Genomic DNA, 16461 nt, shown 5'->3' with positions numbered 1-16461 from the left:
AAGAAGTACTTTAGGGAGAAGAAAAATGTTATCAGTCAGAAACTTGGATCCACAAAAAGGCAGGGAAGAATCAGAGGAGGATTAAATATATGTAAAATAAAATCTTGTATTTTTCTTATTCTTAATTGACCTAGTAGATAACTTTGTTCAAAGTAAAAATACTAACAGTGAACACTGAGTGATTATAGTCTATCCATAAGGGAAGTGATGACAAAAAAGTTAACAGGGACAAAAGGCAGTTATTGGGAGTACCCTAATAGGAGGTACCCATGAAGTACTGTAGTATTATTTGGGAGTGGACTTGATTGTGGTCTCCTTGGGGATGGCAAGGCAAGGCAGAGTAAAAAGCTTAGGATTGCCTTAGTTTGAATGATTTCAGCAGACTTTGGGCTATTGGGGTGGTCCCTCAATGCCTGGTATCTGGCTCTGGGAGGCTTAGGGAAGACGAATATTGCCTCTTGGGGTGCACAGTCCAGATAGAGGAGGTGTGGCTCTGGTTTGGTTAGTTTGCATATCACAGGGATGGGAGGGCTTTGCTATCTCCAAGAATTGGAATTAGTTAAAACAGGATGGTCAGTGTCTTCCCAGCCAGAAAAGTTTCTTAAAATATGTCAAAACATCATAATATACAGAAAATAAAAGACATAAATAATAAAGAAGAGCAACAACAAAAATTTAAAGTAGTATTGGATTATAGCTTAAGGTATAAAGTAAATATCTGTGGGCTTCCCTGGTGGCGCAGCGGTTGAGAGTCCGCCTGCCGATACAGGGGACACAGGTTCGTCCCCCAGTCCGGAAGGATCCCACGTGCCGCGGAGCGGCTGGGCCCGTGAGCCGTGGCCGCTGAGCCTGTGCGTCCGGAGCCTGTGCTCCACAATGGGAGAGGCCGCAGCAGTGAGAGGCCCGTGTACCACACACACACACACACACAAAAGTAAATATCTGTGTATCCATACTGGTATTAAAACATGATTGAAACATAAATAAATGGGGGAGAAGAGACAAATATCCCATGCAGAAGAATTTCAAATAATTTATGTAGATAAATCTTCACTCCTTAAGTGTGCACTGGACAGAGTTACTTTCTTCTAATGAATACAGTATGGAAAAGGGGGGGAGGGGACCTGACAGTGGGGATACCTTGACAAGCATGACCTCAGGTGGAGACACCTGTGATCAAGGTCACATCAACAGTGACAGATGATGTTGATGGTATGCACTCTTGATAAGATACGCTGAAAATTGCCTCTGTGATCTTCCTCCTAAATTCCAATCCACAACTTAAGCATGAGAAGAACATCAGACTAATTCCAGTAGAGGGGCATTCTACAAACTATTTCTTAAAACTGTCAAGGTCATCAATAACAGAAGTTTTGAGAAACTTTCATAACCAGAAAGAGCCTGAGGACACACAGGACAGCAAAAATGTAATTCTGTATCCTAAGTGGGATCTTAGAAAAGAAAAAACGCATTAGGTAAAAACCTGGAAACTCTAAATAAACTATGGACTTAGTTGATAATAATGCATTCATATTGATTCACTAATTGTCACAAATATATCATCACATTGTAAGATGTTAATGGGGTGAGGTGGGTACAGAGTATAGAGGAACTCTCTGTATAATCTCAGTTTTCCTGTATATCTAAAACTATTATAGAAATAAAGTCTATTGGAAATTTTAAGTAAGGCAAAAGTACAGAAGAAAAAGAGGAAAAAGGATAAAAGAACACATAAGACAAACAGAAAGCAAATAGCAAAATTGTAGCTTTAACCCAAGGGTGCCAACAGTGTCAGATGTAAAAGGTCTGAACACCTTAATTAGGAGGCAGAACTTGGGACTTCTGTCTCCAGATAGGTGCAGGAGATATGCTTTTCCCTACTCCTCCCAATAAATATAATAAGCACCGTGGCATTATATGTTAAACATAAGAAGACTGTGGAAGAGAAGTAGGCAGACTGCCCAGGGACCTCAAGATTCCAGGAAGAACATGCTGGTGAGGCCTCTGAACTTTCTCACGCCTCATCTATTCTGGACTTGGAACCAAAGCGGCCAGGGCCTCTGACATACCAATGGGTACAGATAAAATGCCCCCCAAACACCTGCTCTCTTTGGCCACAGAGCCAGGAAAGGGCAGCCTATTGCACAGAAAACTTTCAGACTCCAGCTCCTCTTCCCCAGCCTCAAACTACACAACAGCTGTAGCTCCACCACCTCTGATCCCAGAAGCACCACACAGGAATCCTCAGCATCTACCCTCACCAGGCTGTAAGGAGACACCCCAGCCCTTCTGGGGGAATGTCAAAGGAGGCCAAGCAGGGCCCAGGACACTCATTCCTGGCACTGGTCACCAGCACATATTCCCAGGTGTGCAGGGAGGCCAGGCAGGGTCTGGATGTCCTCCCTGGCCCCTCAGTAATGCAGCACCCCTTACCCTCTGCACTGGGCGGTGTCAGAGAGGCCCAATAGAGAGTCAGAACTCTTACCACTGCACAGCTGTAATTAAGACACCCCATGGCATCAGTGGAGGCCATGCGAGGGGTGGTGATAAGGTCGTCCTATCCCACCCAACCGGTGAGGAATCAGTGGGGCCTGAAGACCTTTTGAGGAGCCAGAATTCCCAAACCCATCCAGAAGTAAAAAAAAGAACACCCCCAACTTGGATGCCAATGGAGGGAAAAGGGAAACTGGAACCCCTGGTTGGACAGCACAAGGGAGTAACCACCCCTTCCCCTGCCAGACTGATATTAGAGACAGCCAGGTAACACAGGCAGTCTCAATAAGGTCCAGAGTTTCATATAATGACCCAAATGCTAATAAAAAAATCACTCATCATAACAAGAATCAGGAGATCTTAACTAGATAAAAATAGACAGTTGACAGATGCTAACTTAGAGATGACACAGTTATCTGACAAAGATTTTAAAGCAGCCATGGCAAAAATGCTTTAATAGGCAATTACAAACACCCTTGAAACAAATGAGTAAGTAGAAAGTCTCAGCAGAGAAATAGAGAATACAAAGATCTAGGCTGTGAAACTGAAGGAACCAGTGAGATGCAAGATACAACAATAGAAATTGCCCAATTTGAACAACAGAAATAAATAGAATGAAAAAAATGAACAGAGCCTCAGGAACCTGTGGGACTATAACAGAAGATCTAATTCTTATGTCATTAGAATAACGGAATGAAATAAGAGGGAGAGGTAAGAAGTACTTAAAGAAATAATGGCTGAAAACTTCCCAATTTTGGCGAAAGACTTAAACCCACAGACTCAAGAGACTGAAAGAAGTCCAAAAAAGAAAAAATCAAATAAATCCACACCAGGACATATCAAAGTCAAATTCCTAAAAATTAATCACAAAGAAAATATCCTAAAAACTGTGATAGAAAATCACACCTAAATTACAGCTGAACTAGAGCAAACAGCAACAACAACAAAATTACCAGAGACAAAAAGGGACATTCTATAATGATAAAAGGGTAAGTCCACCCAGAAGATATAGCAATGTTAGTATAGCCACTAAAGAACAGAATGGTGAAATATGCAAAGGAAAAAGAACTAAAGAGAGAAAGGGACGAATCCACAATTATAGTTGGGACCTCAGCACCCCTCTCTCAACACCTGATAGGAGAATTAGACAGAAAATCACTCAGGACTAAAGAATTCAACAATATTGCCAACCAAGAGGATCTAATTGGCCATATACGGTGCACTGCACCTCAAAAGAGAAGAGCACATGTTCTTTTCTAGAACTCAGGAAAAGTATACCATAAAACCAATTTTGAAAATGTTCACAAAACTGAAACCATACACAGTATGTTCTCCAACTACAATGAAATGAAACTAGAAACTTAAAATAGATGACAAGGAAATCTTCAGATACTTGAAAACTAAACAACACACTTCTAAATAATCCAGGGAAATTTAGAAAACATTTTGAGTTTCCATTTCCCCCCTGCCCGAATCTCTAGGCCCAGATTGTGTCACTGAAGCATTCTACCAAATGTTCAAATACGAAAGAATACTCATTCTTTACAATCTATCCCAGAAAAAAGAAAAGGAGGGCAAACTTCCTAAATCTTATCATGAAGCTAATATTACCCTGTTATCAGAACTAGACAAAGGCAGCACACATACCCACAAAAGAAAACTTTTAACATCCCATATGAATACAAATGCAAGAATTCTTAATGAAATACCAGCAACTAGAATTCAGCAATATATAAAAGAATTATGCACTATGACCAAGTTGGATTATTCCAGGTATGAAAGTCTGGTTCAATATTCACATATCAATTATTGCAATGCACTGTATTATTCATGAAAAGAAAAATCACAGGATCATATCAATCGATGCAGAAAAAGTATTTGGCAAAATCCAACACATAGTTGTGACAATAACTTAGCAAGTTAGGGATGAAAGTGAACTTTCTCACCTTGATAACGAACATATATGAAATAATACAGTTAATGTTATTCTTAATGGGAAAGACTGAGTGCTTCCCAACTATTATACACTGCATGTTTTTGTCCCCTCAAAATTCATATGTTGAAATCCTAACCCCCATGTGATGGTTTTAGGAGCTGAGGCCTTTGGGAGGTGAGTAGGTCATGAAGGTGGAGTCCTCATGAATGGGACTGGTGCCCTTATCAGGAAACTCCAGAGAGATCTCTCACATTCTCCCCCTTCTGAGGATAAAACAAGGAAATGGCCATCTCCCACTTGGAGATGGCCAAAACCCAACCATTCTGGAACCCTTCTCTAGAACTGTGAGAAATAAATTCCTATTGTTTATAAGCCACCCAGTCAATGATATTCTGTTATAGCAGCTGAAAAAGACTGAGGCACCCCCCAAGATGAAGAACAAAGCAAACATGTTTGCTCTCAACACCCTTATTCAACATAATGCTGGAAGCTTTAGTCTGTATACTGAGACAGGAAAAGAAATAAAAGGCATGCATAGCAAAATGAAGAAATAAAAGGGTCTCTGTTTGCAAATGCCATGATTATCTACATAGAATATCCCAAGAAATCTACAATAATATTCCTAGAATTAATAAGTTCAACAATGTCATATGATAGAAGATAGACCTACAAAAATCAGTTATATTTCTATATACTAGCAGTGAACATGTGGATAACTAAAACTAAAAACACTATACTGGGGCTTCCTTGGTGGCGCAGTGGTTGAGAGTCCGCCTGCCGATGCAGGGGACACAGGTTCGTGCCCCGGTCCGGGAGGATCCCACATGCCGCGGAGCGGCTGGGCCCGTGAGCCGTGGCCGCTGCGCCTGCGCGTCCGGAGCCTGTGCTCCGCAACGGGAGAGGCCACGACAGTGAGAGGCCTGCGTACCGCAAAAAACAAGAAACAAAACACTATACTGTTTAAAATCTCTCAAAAATATACATTTAAATCCTCACAGAAAGGAAGACCCAACATAATTTTGAAGTCAATTCTCAATTAATATACAGGTTTAAAGTAATATCTATCAAAATCCCAGCAAACTTTTGCAGGTATAGTAAGATTATTCTAAAATCTATATGAAAAGGCAAAGCAACTAGAACAGGTAAAACAATTTGGAAAAAGGAGAATAAAGTAGGAGGAATCAATCTACCTGATTTCAAGACTTATTTACAATAATAAAATTTATTTGGCATTGATTGACAGGATTGAGGTATAGCTCAATAGAAGAGTATAGTGAACCCGGAAATAAGCCTCTCAAATATGCCCAACTGATTTTTTTACAAAAGGTGTAAAAGCAATTCAATGATGCTGGAGCCACTGGTGATCCATAGAGAGAAAAATGACCTCAACCTGTCTCACACCTTAATTAGAAAAATAAACTCAGAAAGAATTTATTAACTTTTTAGCAAATATGCTAGAACATGTGGGTATCTATACATAAAAAATAAACTATTTTCTTTTGCATAATATGCCAAAATTAACTCAAAATTGATCTTAGACAAATGTAAAACATACAACTATGAAATGTCAAGAAAAAAACTTAGGAGAAAATCTCTGTCACTTTGGGTTAGGCTAAGAATTCTTGGAAACAAGATCAACACGAAAACAAATTGATAAATTGGACTTCATCAAAATTAAGAACTTCTCTTTGAAAGATACTGTTTCAATAATGAAAAAATAAATCACAGACTAAGAGGAATCTTATATCATGTATCTTATAAATCAGATACATGATAAAGAACTCAGTACTTCCTTCCTCCTAGTCTGTGACATTGGTATTGCTGATCTTTAGAGCCCAGTGTGTGTAATGCTTAGATTTTCTTAAAAATAAAGATATCGCTTCCTCTTTTTAAAAAAACCCTCTATACTAATAAAACAAAAGATTTTAAATGACAAAATTTGAACTTCACTAAGGAAAATACGGGTGGTGAAAAAAAACACATGGAAATATGCTTGACAGGCTTGGTCTTTAGGAAAAGGCAAATCAGAATTGCAGTGAGTTACGCTGCAAACCTACTAGAATGTCTAACGTGAAAAGATGGTCCATACTTTGTGTCGACAAGGATTTCAAGAAAGTAAGACTCTCATACCCTCTGAATGTAAACAGTGCAGCCACTTTTGAAGACAGTTGTCCATTTCTTAAAATACTAAACACAGCCTAGGACCCAGTCATCCACTTCTAAGTTTTGCTCAAGAAAAATGAATGCATATGCACATATGAACACTTGCACACAGATGTTTCTATTTTCTTTATTTATAATAGCTCCAGGGCTTCCCTGGTGGCGCAGTGGTTGAGAATCCGCCTGCCGATGCAGGAGACACGGGTTCGTGCCCTGGTCCGGGAAGATCCCACATGCCGTGGAGCAACTGAGCCCGTGAGCCATGGCCGCTGGGCCTGCGCGTCCGGAGCCTGTGCTCCACAACGGGAGAGGCCACAACAGTGAGAGGCCCGCATACCGCAAAAAAAAAAAAAAAAAAAAAAAAAAAAGAAGCAATATAATAGCTCCAAACTATTGACAAACCACCCAAAAGTCCATAGAGGGGTGAATGGAGAAACAAGTTGTAATATATCCCAGTGGTGGAGTAAAGTCAGCGATAAAAAGGAACAAAGTATGGACACGTGCAGCTCAAAATAAATAAATCTCAAAATAATTTTGAGATAAATCTCAAAGTAATTATGTTTAATGAAAGAAGCCAGCCAAAATAGAGTACAGACTGCTTGATTTCATTTATAGAAAAATCTAGAAATGCAGATAACTCTCTGGTGACAGGAAGCAGATCAGTGGAGTCGGGTGGGAATGGGGGAGGAGTAGAGAGCGATGGGAAGGACTTACAAAGTGGCCTGTGGCTCGGTCACTGCTGTCCTCAGAAAGCCTTTCTGATTACTTAGCCCTGTTGATTACTGTTCCAGCAGGAGGAACAGTGCTTACACAAATAATCATGCTCATCACCTCAGCAGCCTTCCTCCATCAGCCAAATATAACTCCTCAACCAGTAACATATCACAATTTTCAGAGACACGATACTTGTACTTGATTATTTTAAACAGACAAAAACAATAATGCAGAGAGGTGGATCTTCTCCTTCCCCAGCGCGGGGCTCCTCCTGGGCGCGAGCTCACTCTCTCCTTGGCCCTGTCTCTAGGGCAGCTCGGGGCCGGGCCTCTCTGCCGGTGGCTTCCAGACGCTGACGAGTGGCTTGGCTGTTCGTGCCAGTGTGCGGAGAGGCGTTTTGTCTTCAGCTGCCTCAGTCCCGTGATGCACATGCGCCGGGCAGGTGCGTGGCAACAGCTGAGGGTCCAGATGCCGCGGGAGGACCCGGCGGGACCGCTCACACGGCCTCCTACCTCCAGCTCTCTCACCCCACAGCCCTTTTTCTTAAACATCACCAATAACCCTTTTGCTTAATTTAAAAAAAAAAAAAAAAAAAGCATTCCTGCAGAGAAAATGCCAACCAATTTCTCAGATATTACCACTGCACTCTTACACACCAACATAAAACTCCAGCAAATATTTTAGTCCAGCATGAGCCATGTGAATCACCAGTCATCTGCTTTTCTGCACACTACTCTGTGTAATAGCAGATGACTGGTGATTCACACGCCTTATGTTGGATTAACTTGTGCCTCTGATGTCCAAGCGGAACACCTGATGTGCCACTTGGATATCGGCAGCGCAAGTCACGGGGATCCTCCGTGAAGAACCCCACCCCCTCTTATGCCTTCCAGGCCCCTTTTTGTAAATTGTTCTAGCAAATACTTTTGATAATGAGCCTTTGGGGAGAGAGATGATTAGCTTCCCCTGCAAACCGTGGACTCCTTCACTTGGGGCATCCTTCCTTCGTGCCTCGCCGTCTCCGTGGGGAGGACCGGCCTGGCCCCTGGGGACCGTGCCCACGCAGGCTGAACTGTTGAGAGATTCAGATTGAAATTATTATCATTCCTCTTCTTTCCAGCTGCCGGAGCAGCCATCTAAAATTTAGCCACATGAAAAGAAAGTAAGTAGAAATGTAGCCGTTTGTAGTCCAGGCTTCCTTTTTCTCCAACCAGGCTTTTGTTTTGTTTTTTTTTTTTTTTTAAACCACTAAATCCTCTCTGGATCTGACAGGAAAGAAATGAGGCTGGAAACCTGAACTTGCATTGTCTGCCTCTGCAATCAGCGGTGCGTGTTTCCTTTGCGAGAAACCTCCCTGACTTCTCAGGCCAGGATGTCCTCGGCCAGCCGGCAGCTGTGAGGAAGGCGTTAGGACCGGGTTCTGGGAGGAGGGAGGGGAGGCCGCGGCTGGGGGACATGGAGCGCTCACATCCAGGGCAGCCCAGGCGGCCTGCGGCCTCGAGGGGACTTGGGACCGTATGCGCTTGCTCCGCGACCCGTTGGGGAAATTCCAAATTCCTCCAGGGCTCTCCTGCTGCCCCCGGGTCCGTGTCTCCCAGGCCCATCACTTTTCTGCAGGAACGCGCCCGTTCCATGCTCCGTGATTTCGTTTTCTATTCCAAGGCGACTCAGTAAATCCTAATGTGCTCCCGTCACTTGCTCGTGTTAGCAACGTGCATCCAGTGGGCCGGGGTGGGGCAGGGGTGTATGTAGGTGGAGGAGGGACTCATAGATAAACGTCCCGAGGGCTCTTCCCTAGGGAAGGGGTGTGCGCAGGGCGTGAACCATCAGGGCTGCGGGGCGGGGACTGTCAGGACGAGATTCCAGGAGGAGGATTTAGCGGGTGTCACAGTGGAAGAGGGAAGGTGGGCCAGCCCAACAGAGGTGATGACACGTGCATGTCACCTAGCGGTTCCCTGTATATCCAGCCCCTGTGAGCCTAGAGGGTCGGTAGCCTGCTCACAGGGCCCTGCCTCTCGTCCCTCTCCTGAGGCCCCCCTGCCATCCCGCCCCCGGCCCCCCCCAGTTCACTCCGTCAGCAGGCCCCTTCCTGGAGTCTCACTCCTCAAATCTCCGTCTCACCCAGACCTCCTTGCTGGGCACCAGGCTACAGGCAGCGGCCATGGCCCAGGAGCTGCTCTGACGATGCCAACAGGCACATTCACATTCCCCAAGGCTCTTAACCTTCAAACCTTGATCTCCCTCCCATCCTCCCATTCTCCCCTTTTAGCAACTGACAGATCTGGAGGGCCCTGACCTGGGCACAGAACCCCACCTCACGAGGCACCACAGGTTCTACCCGCCGAAGACCACATGTGCTCAGAGCACAAAACTCCCTGCTTTCAGGGTCAAAAATTTTAAAATATTTTTGCACATTTGAATAATGTTCAGGGATGAAGATACACCCATCAAATTTCTTCTCTTAGTATTCAGTACATGAATTTAGTTCTATTTACATGTTTGAAAGCAAATATTTTATCATCACGTTTGCAAGTTTTGCTCTCTCATATTCTTGCAGCTATTCTGTACAGATTTTTAAAAGGCCTTTTAATGGTATGATTACCAGTGTTAGCGCCGCTTTTTCTTTTTTCTTTCTAATAGACTGTTTTTTAGAGGAGTGCTCCTTTTTGACTTATTGGCATTCCAACGAAGTTGTTTGAGGTATAGTGTTTTTTGCATAATTACATATGGTGACGCTGTAATTTTTTACTTCAAGAAGGAACTACCGGGCTTCCCTGGTGGTGCAGTGGTCGGGAGTCCGCCTGCCGATGCAGGGAGCGCGGGTTCGTGCCCCGGTCCGGGGGGATCCCGCGTGCCGCGGAGCGGCTGGGCCCGTGAGCCGTGGCCGCTGAGCCTGCGCGTCCGGAGCCTGTGCTCCGCAACGGGAGAGGCCACAGCGGTGAGAGGCCCGCGTATCGCAAAAAAAAAAAAAAAAAAAAAAAAAAAAAGAAGGAACTACCCAACTGGATAATATAAGGGGAGTTGTTTTTTTCAGACTTTCTGTAACTGTGTATTTAACATGTCTAGAAAAATAATCTGACTAGTTAACATTTGTATAGAGCTTACTTATTCTTTGCCAGCCAGTTTAAGCACTTTATATATAGTAATTCATTTAACCATCACACCTGCTCTATGAGGTAAATATTACTGTTATTGCCATTAAAGATACCAACCAAAGCATATTTAGTAATTTGCCCAAAGACACGAAGCTAATGGGTGATGGTGCTGAATTTAGCACCATGCTGATGGTGCTAAAATTGCTCATAAACAATTTTTTATTATGTTTATAATGTTTTATTATGAACTGTTTCCCATGTACACATTATTTAACTCGAATTTTCTGGAGTATTTTTGCTGAGGTACAATTCACATAGCATAAAATGTGGAAATTGTAAGTGTACAGCTTAATGCATTTTGACATTTATATACATCCCCGTAATCACCTCCCATTTCCCTCACCCAGAAAATTCCATCCTGCTCCTTTCCAGTCCCCCCCCCACCCCCCCCACCCCCCGCTGCTGTCAGAGGCAGTCAATGTCCTGAGTGTTTTCACTCTGTTGTCTCTTTTGGAGGCAAAACCAAAGAGAATCCAAGAGAATGGACTCAAAAGAGACCACAGTCCTTTGTCTCTGGCTATTATTGCTCAAATGTGGATCCATCTTATTGTGTGTATCCACAGTTTTTGATTTTTATGGCTGAGTGTTATGCCACTGTATGGGTATAAAGTAATTGGTTTCATTGTTATTTTTTTCTCACTTTTAGCTGCTTGGAACATTTGTATACAAGATGTTTTGTGGGCCTACATTTTTGTTCTGGGAGTTAAACACCAGGAATGGATTCAGGGTCGTCTAGTTGGTGCATCTTAAACCCTGTGAGAAATGGGAGTGGTACGAAAATTTGTATATTCCTATTAGCAATAATGAGGTTTTCAGTTCCGCCACCTCCTTGGCAACACTTGGCATTGTCGGTGCTTTTTCATTGTGGCCATTCTGTGTGTGAAGCGCTATCTCGTTTGCATTTCCCTGATGACTAATGATGCTGAGCGTTAATTAGCAATTTTTTTTTTTTTCTGTGAAGTGTCTGTTCAAGTTTTTGCAAATTTTAATGTGGTTCTTGTGTTTTAGTTTATAATACATAAACTATTTATATAATAATTATTATCAATGATTAATAATAATTATGTATACAAGTCTATCTTGCAGACGTTTTCTTCCAGTCAGCAGCTTGTCTTTTTGTTATCTTAATGGTATCTTTTTATGAGCAGAATGTTTTAAGTTGTGATAAAAGTCCAAATTTCATTTTCCTTTTTCTGGGGGGAGTAGCACTTTTTATGACTTATTAGGGAAACTCTACCTAGCACTGAAATCACATATATGTTCTCCTCTGATTTCTTTCTAGAAGTTTTATAGTTTTAGCTTTTACATGTAACTCTATTATGTACTCAAATTATTTGTTTGGGGGTGGTGCTGACATGAGGGGGTCTATGTCAGTTTTTCACTATGGGCTTAGCCAGTAGTTTTGACATTTTTCTTGAAAAGGCATATCATTTTCCCAGTGAATTTTGCCCAATGAACTACCTTGGAAACATTGTCAAAATCTATTGATCATGTTTTTTGTCATCATGTTTTTGTCTATTTTTGGACCCTATATTTTACTCCATGGATTTACATGTCCATCCTTATGCCAATATCACATTGTAGTTCTACTATAAGACCTATAATCACATGGCATACACCCTCCAAAATTGTTCTTTTTACCAAGGTTGCTTTGGTCATTCTGGAACCTTTGTATTTCCATAAAATGTGAAAATATCAATTTATGCTATTATGCTGCTGGCACTTTTATTGGGAATATGTTGAATAAATAGATATATGTGGGGATAAAGGACATCTTAGTTGAGTCTTCCAACTCAATTAAGCTTGGTATACATTTCAATTTACTTACATCTTTAATTTTTCTCAGTAACATTTTATAATTTTTAGTGTGGAAGTCTTGCACATATTTCGTTCAACTTATTCCTGTGTATAGTACCTTTCTTTAAATTTATTTTAAAATTATTTGACATTATTACATTAACATGTGATTGATTTTTGTTTCTTATTCTAGAGTCCTGCAACCTTGATAAGTTCACTTATTATTTCTAATAGTCTTTAGTAGAGTGCACAGAATTTCTATATATGCAATTATACCACCTGAAAAGTGTTATTTATTTAAACTATTTGTTTATCTTTGTCTCATAAGGCTAGTTAGGACCTCTATCTGGTATACTGTTGAATAGAAGTGGTGCTGAAACTGTAAATTCTTTCAGATTGTATCTGTCTGAAAAGTGTGAAGAGTAATCTCACTGAACATAGAATTCTTGGTCGGTTCCTTTTTGTCTTTGATCACTTTAAAAATATTGCTCCATTTTCTTCCAGTTTGGAATGTTTCTGTACTCAAATGTAAAGCAAGCATTTATTTTCAACTTGGTTACGTGTACGTAATGCTTATCTTTTTCTCTCCAGTTGCTTTTAAAATCTTTCTTTATCTCTGGCTTTCAGCAAATTTACTATGATGCTTTGCTATGTTGTTGTCTGTTTCTTTGTTAGGTGTGTGTATATATCTTGCTTATAATTCACTTAGATTCTTGTATATGTGGAAATATAGTTTTTATTAAAATGGGAAAAATTGGCCATATTTCAATTTTTTTCCTCCCTCTTGCTGGGACTCCAAATACAACTGCTTGGGGCCACTTGGTATTGTCCACAACTCAATGAAACTCTGTATTTTACATTTCTTTTTAGTTTTTGTTTCTCTCTGTTTTCATGAAGCAACTAATCTGCTGTTATTTTCATCCAGTAATATTTTAAATTTCAGATATGTTATTTTTTTATCTTTAGAAGTTGCATCAACTTTTTTACATCTTCAGTTTATCTTCTTACTATGCTTCATTCTTTTCTTCAAACTCTTGAGCATATTTGTAATAACTTCATCATAGTCCCTGCCTACTAATTCCATTATCTCTGGCATTTATGCTTCTATTATGATATCAATTAACTGATTTTTTTTTTTTCCTGGCTGTGGCCCACTGTTCCCCCACTTTATCACGTCTACTTAGTTTTAGTTGAATGCTGGAAATTGTGAATGTGGCATTCTTGAGTGACTGGATTTTTCTTTTTTTTTCTCTAAAGTGTGATGAATTTTGTTTTGACAGACATTGAATTACTTGAAGTTTATAAGCTTTGTTAGAGTGGATCTAATTTAGCCTTAGTAGTGAAGCATGACTGTTCTGGCATCTCTAATAAAAGCCTGAGCTTGGAATGTGTAATAAACAAAAGCATGGTAGGTGGAGATATGAGTAAAGATTCTATCTGTATTTTTTTTTCAACGGGTACTTTTCTCACCAAGGTCATGACTAACCCTGTGATTGCTGAATTCAATATTTTTATGTTCTTTACCTTTCAGGCTTCTCTGCCACATTTGAGTGTTGGCCTTTCCTTCCTGGAAATGCTCCCTTGCCTCAGCCTCCATAAATTTGCTTTAGCTGCTCCTCTTCTTCTTCGTATCTTTTCTGTCTGTGTTGCTGCATTCCTCTTAGAACAACCTCCTAAGTACACTTCACAGTGTCCAATCCCAACCTCTTCTAATTTATTCTTTGTACTATTATTTGTGTCACTTCATAAAATTAAAATTTTATGTCACTCTCTTGATTAAAAGATTTCTAAGGCTATTTATAGTCTTTAAGATGAAGCCCGGACTGCCCTGGTGGTGCAGTGGTTAAGAATCCACCTGCCAATGCAGGGGACATGGGTTCGAGCCCTGGTCTGGGAAGATTGCACGTGCCGCAGAGCAACTAAGCCCTTGTGCCACAACTACTGAGCCTGCACTCTAGAGACCGTGAGCCACAGCTACTGAGCCCACAAGCCACAACTCCTGAGACTGTGTGCCACAACTCCTGAAGCCCATGTGCCTAGAGCCCATGCTCTGTAACAAGAGAAGCCACTGCAATGAGAAGCCCTCACACCACAATGAAGAGTAGCCCCCGCTTGCCGCAACTAGAGAAAGCCTGCGTGCAGCAGCGAAGACGCAACACAGCCAAAAGTAAATAATAATTAATTAATTAATTTTTAAAAAGATGAAGCCCAAGCCTTGAACTTTGACCACATAATCTCTAGTAATATGTTTGTTGTTTGTCCTTCTAGCTTCATTTCTTTCTATATTTATGCAGGGACTCCTCTATTCTCTGGTTGACTTGTAGGATTGACTTGTAGGTCTTTGAACATTCTAAATTTTCTCTTTCCCTCTGTCTTACCACTGATTTCTAAGTTATTCATCCTCTTTTTGCCTGACTCCCCCTACATATTCATCACAAGCCAGATCAGGCATTACCATATCCAGGAACCCTCACCTATAACTGATGCAGCAGACTTCCCCATGCCCTCTTTGTGGTCCCTCACACTGTATCCTGCACAATCACTGCACTCCGATCGTGAATCATTTTTGTTCATCTATATCTCCTACTGGACTGCAGGTTTCTTCAAGACAGAGTCTGGCTCAAAGCATACATCAATAAAGATCGTTTGAAATGCCCCTGGAGAGGAAGGATGAGTAAAGTCTGTATCATTAGGAACAAAGTCAAGTTTATACAGAGTTGTAAGCAACTGACCCATTTGTACTTGGTTTAGAGTATGTGTTGTAAGGCAATGAAACAAAATATGTCTGGATAGGAAAATAGTGGTTAGATTGGAGAGATCCTTGATGTCAGACAAGGGATGCTGGATTCAAAGGAGACTTTACAGGATTTTTAAAAAGATAACATAATCAGAATTGAGTTTTGGAAAGAATTGTATTGAGCAAAAAAGCAGGACAAAATTATCCATGGGAACAAGAATGAGAGGAAGATCCAGAGGAGAGCTGGGTACATTGGTCCAGGTCAACCAGAGTCCTTCCTCAATATTTTTCAAGTGTGTATAATTAATAAAAGCATGAGCTTTAGAGTCCACAAAAGAGAAATTTTAAAAAGCATGTAAAAAATTTACATTTCAAATGTAAATTCTTAAAAAAGCATGGGAGGAATTGTCAAGTGTGAAATAGGTAAAAATTAGATGTCAGTGTTTCCTGCCAATGCAGGAAACTCAGCAAGAGAAGCTGCAGGAGGAAGTGAGGGTCTGCATCCCTGAGGCCAGTTGACCAGTGTCCCTTGTGCTGGATGCTCTGTTGAAAATGCAGTTAGATGCATTTAGATGCAGCTCCTCCCATTCCACACGATCCCCTTCGTGGCACAGGTGGATCCAGAGCTGATATTTTTGCGTTTCCAGCTTCTGTGTCCACATTTCAAGGCATTCACACACAATTTGGGAGACAAAAGAGAAGAAGAAGCCATTTTCCTCCAGCATCAGCTTCAGGCAGTAGCTGAGGTCATTGATGGTGACTTTCAATGATTCCAAAATTCCTTGATAATCATCTCCTTGGGCACTAAGAGCATCTACTATGATTTGTAGTAGTTTCCCTACAATCTTTGCACATTATAATTTTTTAAAATAGTCTTTTGACCCTTCTCCAACAGACTTTTCAATGGTTATATAAGTCTTTAATTGACTACATTAACTATATATTTACTCAAAATATCTAAAAAGGCTTCTGTTTTTCTAAATGAACTATCACTGATAGAGTATTTGGTTTTGGAAGGGATTTGGAGGTAACAAGAACCACAAAAGTGGGAATTTGAGACTGATTCTTTAACCAGGTATGGTTTGAAGGTAGAATTAATTTTACCCCAGTGGAAAATTGGACACTAGCTGTTGCAAGTATAGAGTCACATTAATTATTACCACTAATTACCTGGAATGAAGCACCAAGGGAAGGCAAAGCTTCGGTGGACAAAATGATTAGCATAGTAGAGAATTCATTGTGATGGTGAGGAGGGTACAAAGACTAGGGGGTAGACAGACTGCTTCTCACTTCTCAGGAGTATATAAGAAGAGAAAGAAACAAAATTGAGGATTTAAAATTCCAGAACAAGGCATGGTTGGAAAACTAAGCAGTTTCTGTGTCTGTCTCTAGAACATCAAATATCTCTTGTAGCTTCAGGTCCAGTGCTTCCTAAAAACTGCATCAGAGTTTGATCTTTGGATTTGCTG

The sequence above is a fragment of the Kogia breviceps genome, chromosome 9, assembly GCF_026419965.1.
Source record: "Kogia breviceps isolate mKogBre1 chromosome 9, mKogBre1 haplotype 1, whole genome shotgun sequence".
Classification (NCBI taxonomy): domain Eukaryota; kingdom Metazoa; phylum Chordata; class Mammalia; order Artiodactyla; family Physeteridae; genus Kogia; species Kogia breviceps.
The sequence above is the reverse complement of the archived record's forward strand: the minus strand, read 5'-3'. Positions refer to the sequence as shown.